Source organism: Hypanus sabinus, chromosome 10, assembly GCF_030144855.1.
Source record: "Hypanus sabinus isolate sHypSab1 chromosome 10, sHypSab1.hap1, whole genome shotgun sequence".
NCBI lineage: Eukaryota > Metazoa > Chordata > Chondrichthyes > Myliobatiformes > Dasyatidae > Hypanus > Hypanus sabinus.
Genome location: NC_082715.1, coordinates 108,884,467 through 108,892,206, shown reverse-complemented (window position 1 = coordinate 108,892,206; position 7,740 = coordinate 108,884,467). Strand labels below are relative to the sequence as shown.

At 42.8% G+C, this 7,740-nt stretch overlaps 1 protein-coding gene across 1 annotated transcript in view; it reads left to right on the top strand.

The window, feature by feature from the left end:
* The first annotated feature begins 2,293 nt into the window (after positions 1-2,293).
* lbr (lamin B receptor) overlaps positions 2,294-7,740 on the top strand; it is a 60,690-nt gene continuing 55,243 nt past the window's right edge. Inside the window, exon 1 of the mRNA XM_059982576.1 lies at positions 2,294-2,411. The gene's annotated coding sequence lies outside the window, so the exon portion shown is untranslated. The remainder of the gene's footprint in view (positions 2,412-7,740) is intronic.

The window sequence follows — 7,740 nt, the reverse complement described above, 5'->3', positions numbered from 1 at the left end:
AGATGGTCCGATTTAAGAATCAGATAGCAGAGGGGAAGGAACTGTTCCTGAATCGCTGAGTGTGTACCTTCAGGCAGGCTTCTGTAACTCCTACCTGATGGTAACAGTGAGGAAAGGGCATGCCCTGGGTGCTGGAGAACACTGCCTTTCTGAGACACCATTCCTTGAAGATGTCCTAGGTACTTTGTAGGCTAGTACCCAAGATGGAGCCAACTAAATTTACAACCCTCTGCAGCTTCTTTCAGTCCTGTGCAGTAGCCCCCCACCCTATACCAGACAGTGATGCAACCTGTTGGAATGCACGCCACAGTACATCTATAGAAGATTTTGAATGTATTTGTTGACATATCAAATCTCTTCAAACTCCTAATGAAGTATAGTTGCTATCTTGCTTTCTTTATAACTGCATCGATATGTTGGGACCAAGTTTGGTCCTCAGAGATCTTGACACCCAGGAACTTGAAGCATGTCACAAGTTTTAAGAATTTTCAAAGTTTTAGTGAAATCTCTTGTTCTTCCGTAGTGTAGAGAATATAATTCTAGTCTACTCACTATCCCCATTATTCCATGGACTTCAATCTTAATGACAAGTTTATTCAATTCCTTCTGAAAGTCCATTTACACATCTAGAACATTGCTGTTATCTCTCCCATAAGGTAAATATAATTTGTGATTAACAAATCTCCAGTGTCTATCCTAATCGATACATAATTGTCCATGTGACAGTTTATTCTGTCCCTGACCATCACTTCTACAAGTCTATTAAAGAATAAGTCTGTTGACTTAAGTAAAAGACAATCTGCTGGGGGAAATCATTGGGCCAAGCAGCCTCTGTGGGAGGATTATCTTCACTTCATGATTCCAGCAGATTCTGTAATTTGGACCAACAACCTGCTCAGCTTCTGCAGCAGGTTGTTGCTCCATATTCCAGCATTTGTGCTCTCTTGTGTCTCCAATAAACTGAATGGTTGGTTGCTGGATTTATCAGTACACTCTTTTATTGGTCATTAGCTCATTACTACTTGTGGGAGTTTATTATGCTTGTGACCTCACTTCAAATTAATAACTCTGGTTGTGTCAGGATTTGGGTATGAAGAGTAAATTTTTAAATGGATGTGAGGGCCAAGTTTTTCTACATAGAGGGTGGTGGGAATATGAAATGAGCTTCCAGAGGAAGTAACAGTCAGGTAATTGGGTAGTAAAAATATAGAATGTACAGTTTTAGTTATAGAGAAAGTGCAGTGCAAGGGCTGTAACAAGGTAGACTGTGAGAGCAAGAGTTCTTTAATATACAAGAAATCTTATACCAATGGGGTAGAAGCAGTCTTTGAGTCTAATGCTGCATTTTTCAGGGCTTTGCACCTTCTGCCCGATAGGAGGGTGAAGAAGAAAGAATAATTGGAGAGTGGGGGTGGAAGAGAGAGGATCCTTGATTATGCGGCTTATTTCCCGAGGCAGTGGGAAATGTAGACAGAATCAATGGAATGTAAAATGTTTTTCATGATAGATTATGCTGTAATTATAGATTGCAATTATAACATTTACATGGCAAACTTATAGCTAGCAAAACTTTGGGAATATGGGCTAAAACCGTAAGCTCAAGAAGGCAACTTGAACAGGACGCATGAACTGGGTCGAAGTTGCACTACGTGCAGGTTAATTTAATTTTAGTTTAGAGATACAAAAGGCCCTTCCGGCTCAACGAGCCGCACAATCTACTGCACCCGTGACCATTTAACCCACTAACCCGCTGTCACAATGAAAACGTAAAATATCCTGATAGACAGTGGCGAAACTTGAATCGATGGCGCTGTAAAGTTATACTAACCGCTATGATAGCGTGTAATAAATAAATAAATAACGTGCATTTCCACGAGGCTGCAAAGAAAATTTACACTGCCATAGATTTCTTTCCTAGGAGGATGTCACAAAGTGCTCGAATTAAGCGCTAATACCATGCCATCACAGAAGCCATCTCCTACAGTGGAGGGAAGAGAATTTGACAGGAGAGCACACTACTCAGCCTCGGATTCATAGCTCAGGTCACGGAAACTGGGTTTTAAGAGGCACCGCCCACTGAAACACAGCCAACACCGTACAACTTCACCACATACACCACCTTCCGCATGGGTTCTGCAAAGGAGAAGAGAGAGCACCCTCTCCACCGCCATTTTGTGATGATTATTTATAAAAACGAACGGTCTCCGGCCCCACGGCGGCGAATCACAGGGCCAGCTCCCCTTTCAAGCGGCTGGGCGGACCAATAGGGAATTAGGATACTGCGTTTGCGCAGTGTGGTTCGGCGCTCGAGCGGCTCGGAGGACGGGATCGTTTGGTTTAAAAAAAACCGCCTTTTTTTTTAACGTGAAGCGGTGGTGTTTTCTCCGGAAAGGAAAAGGCAAGGGGTTGAGGTAAAAGGGACTATAGGTTGGGTATTGTGAGAAGAGGGGTGGGCACACTTTCCTCAGTGGCGAGCTCCGGGGGAGAGTCGGCGATGGAGAGAAGGCGAAGGCGGTGGCCCACAGCGGGAGGGGAGGGGTTGAGGTCCGTCCCAGTCCCAGAGGGAGGGGATGGCCAGGGTAAAGATAGTGTGCGCAACTTTTCCTGGAGCGCTAGTGCCGGCGCGTTGGGAGGCAGGGTGGGGCAGATGGCGCTTGCGGGGTCTAGGTGAGAGTCGGGTGCCTCAGAGCCGTGGGGAATGGGGCAGGGGTGTGTTCCGTGTGTGCGGATGAATGTACTCTTTCATCAGGAAAGGAGGAGGCTGCCCCGCTCCCAATGTAGAGTCAGGATTGTTTTTCCAGTACACAGGTGTAAAGGGGAACTAAATAATTGTTATTCCGGATCCGATGCAGTACATGAAACACTAAGATAAAGAGCACGATAATAAGACATAGAATAAATATAAAAACATAAGATAGCTTATATACATTGATAGTATGTCCTTAAAATGAGTGACTAAATAAGGTGACGACAGGAAATGATTAAGTAGTGGTGGTGTTGGTAGGTGGAAGGGTTGATCAACCTTGCTGCTTGGGGAAGTGTTTTGAGAGCGGTAGTCCTGGCGAGGATGCTACTGTAACTTCCTCCCTGATAGGAGTGGGACAAGCAGGGTGGGTGGGACTCGGTGATATAACTGGCCTTTTTCTGCCCTTGATGGCAGGTCAGCTGGTGTTGGTGATGCAGTACGTGCTCCAACCTTTAACCCTGACCTTGATGGAGTATGTCCTGCATTGAATAAAGAACTGGATAAGGTTTCATCAGCATTTGCACCATATAAAGCACCAGGCTGCCTGACAGGTGCCCTCAGGGAGCAGGCCTGGCTAAGGACTCTGGGAGCATACCTGTAATGAGTATGCCCACAAGAAAACGAATCTCAGGGTTGTTTCTGGTGATGTGTGTACTTTGATAATAAATTTACTTTGAACTTTGAGAGCACCTTGTAGTTCACTTGTTCAGATCCTGGTGTGTTTGTACCACCACCACAATGCTTTTGTGGTAACTTTGACTTTCAATTAAATCCCCATTTTAAAAGCGACCAAGAGATAGCGTTAATGTTTTTAATTCCTGCTGTATTCCTGTTGAATTGGGTGATGTGAAGTGCCTTTCCATTTGCTTTAAAGTTTTTATTTGAAGTTTTTAGTGGTTTTCTTATTGTATTTTTTTATGAAAGTGGAATGTGTGATGTGTACAAGTTGAGATGAAGCTTTTTTTATGGATTGGTGTGCAATTTGCCTTACATTTATTAATGTGCTTGGAGAAAGTGCATGGAGGACAAAAATATCCAGTGCCTTATACTACTACTAAGTATTATGGTACCATGCCACTAAATTTATTTGAATTGTACAGCATCAGACTGGGTGAAGCTAAACTGGACGTGCACAGGAAAAGATGTTAAATCAGACGAAATTTAATTGGCACTTCTGTGCTTTGGAATTTAAATCTTCCATAGTTGTTGGGAAATATTTAGTGCTCTGCTCTGGTTTTGGTTAATAAAGATTACAACTTCTTTGAAATCACAACTTTTTGTTTTGCTTAAGCTGCGGTAGGTATAAAAGGACAGCTGGTGATTGTGGGTATTCCATTGGATTCTCTTTAACAATTTGTGCTTAATTTGTCCCTATCAGATTTCATTGGCCTCAGAAATTGTAGTGTTTCAGTGAACTTTTGGTATACAATTTCACATGGTTTTTCATCCTTTCTGGATTGTTTTTCATTTCCTCTCTTACATGAGGAATATGTTGACTTGTGTGACTAGAATAACTTTTGTCTGGAATTTGATGATTTTATAGGCATTTTATTCCTGACTGTGACTTAGTGGTTTTAAAAAATGGTAGACCCATTGTCTCTGCTTGTTCCTGTCCCGCTGAACTTATCCCTGCATACTTCAACTCAGTTTTATCCCCTCTGGTGCAGTCCCTTCCTACCTATATCTGTGACACTTCACATGCTCTTAATCTTTTCAATGATTTCAAGTTCCCTGGTCCCAATCATCTTATTTTCACTATGGATGCCCGGTCCCTTTACACCTCCATTCTCCACCAAGAAGCCTCAAAGCTCTCATTTTCTTTCTGGACCCCTGTACCACCCTCTCCATATGGCAGAACATGTCCTCACTCTTAATAATGTATTCTTTGGTTCTTCCCACTTTCTTCAAACAAAAGGTGTAGTTATGGGCACTCATAGTGGTTCCAGCTACTTGGAACAGTCTGTTCCAACCTACACTAGTATCACTTCCTAACTTTTCCTTCGCTGCATCGCCAACTGCATTGGTGCTGTTTCCTGCACCCGTGTGAGTTCGTTGACTTAATCAACTTTGCCTTCAACTTCAAATTTACCTGGTCCATTTCTGACACCTCCTTCTCTCGATCTCTCTGTCTCTATCTCTGGAGACAGCTTATCTACTGATGTCTATTATAAACCCATTGACTATTGCAGCTACCTGGACTATACCTCTTCTCATCCTGTTACTTGTAAAAAAAAAAGCTATGCCCTTCTCTCATTTCCTCTCTCTCGACCTCATCTGCTCTCAAAATGAGGGTTTTCATTCTAGAACTAAGGAGATGTCCTCCTTTAATGAAAGGAGCTTCCCTATTTCCACCATCAATGCTGCCTTCAACTGCATCTCTTCCATTTCACGCACATCTGCCCTCACCCCATCCTACTGAAACCCCACCAGAGATAGGATTCCTCTTGTCCTTACCCACCACCCCACCAGCCTCTGCACCTAGCTGCCATCTTCAGCAGCATCCCACCACCAAGCACATCTCTCTCTCCTCCTCTCTCAATGATTGGAGATAGCAACTATTATTGCTTTATTTAAGAAAGGGAATATGGATAACCCTGGGAATGAGAGACCAGTGAGTCTTACTTCAATTACTGCAAGTTATTGGAGAAGATTTATGAGCATTTGGAGAAGCACATTCTGATTTTGGATGCTCAGCATGGCTCTGTGAAGGACAGGTCATCTTCAAAGATGTGACAAAGCATGTTGATGAAGTTAGAGCAGTGGATATGATGTATATGGAGTTTAGTAAGGCGTTTGTTAAGCTCCCCATAGTAGGCGTATTCAGAAAGTCAGGAGGCATGTGGTCCAGGGAAACGTGGCTGTATGGATTCAGAATTGGCTTGCCCATGGGGGAAAAAGGTGGTTGTAGGTGGAGTATATTATGCTTGGAGGCCAGTGTCCAGTGATGTTCTGCAAGGATCTGTTCTGAGAGAGACCCTTGCACTTTGTGATTTTTATAAATGACTTGGATGTGGAAGGGTGGGTTAGTAAGTTTACAGATGACATGAAGGTTGGTGGAGTTGTGGATATTGTAGAATGTTGTTGTAAGTTACAATGGGACATTGATATGTTGCAGAGCTGGACTGATGGAGGTGGAGTTCAATGCAGAGAAGTGTGAAGTGACTCACTTCAAGAAGGTCAAGTCTAAAGATAGAATATGGGGATAATGGCTTGATTCTTGGCAGTGTAGAGGAACAAAGGGATCTTGGGGTTCACATCCATAGATCCATCAAAGTTGCTATGCAAATTGACAGGTGAATAAGAAGGCATATGGTTTGTTAGCTTTTAGTCAAGGGCTGTGAGGTAATGTTGCAGCTCTGTACGAATATGGTTAGACCACACTTGGAATATTATGTTCAGTCTAGTCACTTCATCATTGGAAGGATGTGGAAGCTTTAGAGAAGATAGAGAGTATATTTACCAGGTTGCTATCTGGATTAGAGAGCATGTTTTATGAGAATAGGTTGAGTGAACTGAGGCTTTTCTCTTTAGAGCAAAGGAGGATGAAACGTGATATAGAGGTACAAGATGCTGAGAGGCATAGATTGAGTGGATAGCCAGTCTTTTTCCCATGGCAGAAATGGCTACAACTGGGGACATAATTTTAAGGTGATTTGAGGAAGGTTTAGGGGAGTTGTCAGAGTTCAGATGTCACTTATTGAAGGTGTTATATTTGAATGCACGCAATATATGGAATAGGATATATGATCTTGTAGCACAGTTACGATTTGGCAGGTGTTGTGGACATCACTGGGTTGTGGCTGAAATACAATCACAGTTAGGAACTTAACATCCAAGGATAGACATTATATCTAAAGGTTAGGTAGGCAGATAGAGGGAGTGGAACGGCTCTGGTAAAAATAAAATCCATAGGAAGAGGTGATATTGGATTGGAAGGTGTAGAATCCTTGTGGCCAGAGTTAAGAAGCTGCAAGGTAAAAAAAAATGCACCTGATGGGAATTCTATACTGGCCTCCAACCAGTAGCTAGGATGTGGGGTACAAATTACAACAGGAGATAGGAAAGGCATGTAAAAAGGGTGGGTAGATTGGGAAAATCAGGTTGGTGGCTGGATCCCAAGAGAAGGAATTTGTAAAATGTATGCGTGATGGCGTTTTTTGAGCAGCTTGTGGTTGACCACAAAGGCGATTTTGGATTGTTGTGTAATGAACCAGATTTGATATGGGAGCTAAAGGTAAAGGAACCATTAGGAGACAGTAATTGTAATATGATTGAATTTGCCCTGCAGTTTGAAAGGGAAAACTAAAATCAGATATAGCAGTATTACAGTGGAGTAAAGGGAATTGCAGAGGTATGAGAGAGGAGTTGGTCAAATCTGATTGGAAAGAGGCATTAGCAGCAATGGATGGAGTTTCTGGGAGCAATTTGGAAGTTGCAGGATAAGTTCATCCCAGAGAAGATCAAAGGTTTCAAAGGTACATTTAATGCCAGAGAAATGTATACACTTTACACCCTGAAATGCGTTTTCTTTGGAACTATCCATGAAAACAGAGGAGTGCCCCCAAAGAATGAATGACAGTTAAATGTTAGAACCCCAAAGTACACCCCCAGCTCTCTTCCCTCCCATGGATAAGCAACACCAAACAACAATTCCCCCTCCCCCCATAGGCAAAAAAGCATCAGCACCCACCACTGAGTATTTAAGTGTGAGCAAAGCAACAGCAAAGAGATAGATTTGCAGTATTCCAAAGACTACTTGTTCACCCAATATTCGACATACCACAGTCTCTCCCTAATAAGGGAGAAACATAGAAAATAGGTGCAGGAGGAGGCCATTCGGCCCTTTGAGTCTGCACCGCCATTCGGTATGATCATGGCTGATCATCCAACTCAGAACCCTCTACTTGCTTTCTCTCCATATCCCCTGATCCCTTTAGCCACAAGGGCCATATCTAACTTAGGAAGAAGTGACTTCATTTTACAGCAAGAGGGAA